The sequence below is a fragment of the Poecilia formosa genome, unplaced genomic scaffold (assembly GCF_000485575.1).
Source record: "Poecilia formosa unplaced genomic scaffold, Poecilia_formosa-5.1.2 Scaffold592, whole genome shotgun sequence".
Lineage (NCBI taxonomy): Eukaryota > Metazoa > Chordata > Actinopteri > Cyprinodontiformes > Poeciliidae > Poecilia > Poecilia formosa.
Window position 1 is genome coordinate 6,470 of NW_006800531.1, and position 1,430 is coordinate 7,899.

The window sequence follows — 1,430 nt, forward strand, 5'->3', positions numbered from 1 at the left end:
TTCACTGTGACGTTGCTGCTGAGTGACGGAGTCCCAGAATCAGTGGCAACAACTTGGAACTGGAAAGTTTTCAGAGTTTCAAAGTCGAAACTTTTTAGCGCAAATATTTCTCCATTTTCCGAGTTGATGTTTAAAAAGGCTGCTATACTATTTTCATTTATTTCTCTATGGATACCGTATGAAATGCCTGCGTTTTCGTTCAAATCATTGTCTGTGGCGCTAACAGAGAATATTGAACCTCCGGCAACGTTATTTTCCGCTATGTAAATTTGTAATACGCTATAGGAAAACCTAGGAATGTTGTCATTTATATCTGAAACTTCAATTTTTATGCTTGTAATAGTAGATAATGGAGGGTCACCACAGTCAGTGATTTTTATTTGGATGTCATAATGTGACACCTCCTCTCTGTCCAAATTATCTTTGACAACAACTGAATATATGTTTTCTTTATAAGACGGCTTTAATTCAAAAGGTACATCATTTATTATATTTCCTATTATTTTTCCATTCATACCAGAATCTTTATCGGAAAAACTAAGTAATGATATAACTGTCCCCTGCTTTGAATCTTCGGATACAGTATTTGACAGGGACGTGACTTCAATTTCTGGTGGATTATCATTTACGTCTAAAATATTTAATATCAGCCGACACTCACCCTTTAATGGAGGTGTCCCTTTGTCTGATGCCTCAACATCCAATTCATACATTTTTTTTTCTTCATAATCCACTAAACCCTTTACAACTATTTCTCCCTTTACTTTGTCCAATTCAAAAATATCAAACACTTTGCGCAATAATGTTTTTCCAAGGTTGTACTCAATTTCCCCGTTAACGCCTTCATCGACATCAGTCGCATTCATCCTAAACACTGTTGTGCCGAGAGGAATATTTTCTTCTATTGACAATTGATAAATCTCCTGACTGAATACGGGACGGTTATCATTGTTGTCCAAAACAATAATGATAATATTTAATTTCCCGGACTTCTGAGGTTTACCTCCATCGACAGCTGTCACCACTAATTCGTGTTTGTTTTTTTGTTCCCTGTCTAACGATTTCTTTAGGATCAAAAATGGAATCATTCCCGTATCACTTTGACGTATATTTATGTCAAAATATTCATTCGCTGTTAAAGTGTATGTTCGAACTGAGTTTATTCCGGCGTCTGGATCGTGAGCATTGTGTAGCTGGAATCGCCTTCCAGGAAGCGTATGTTCCGCTATTTCTATTGTCTGCTGTTTTTCAGGAAAACTAGGAAAATTATCATTAACATCAGTAATTTCTACAGTGACATAGTGCATTTCCAACGGGTTCTCAACAAGGATTTTTTGCTCTACTAGACATGAACCGCTGTCTTTACATAGCTCCTCCCGGTCAATATGGCTAATGACATAAAGCGCCCCATTACTCTGGTTTACTTCAAA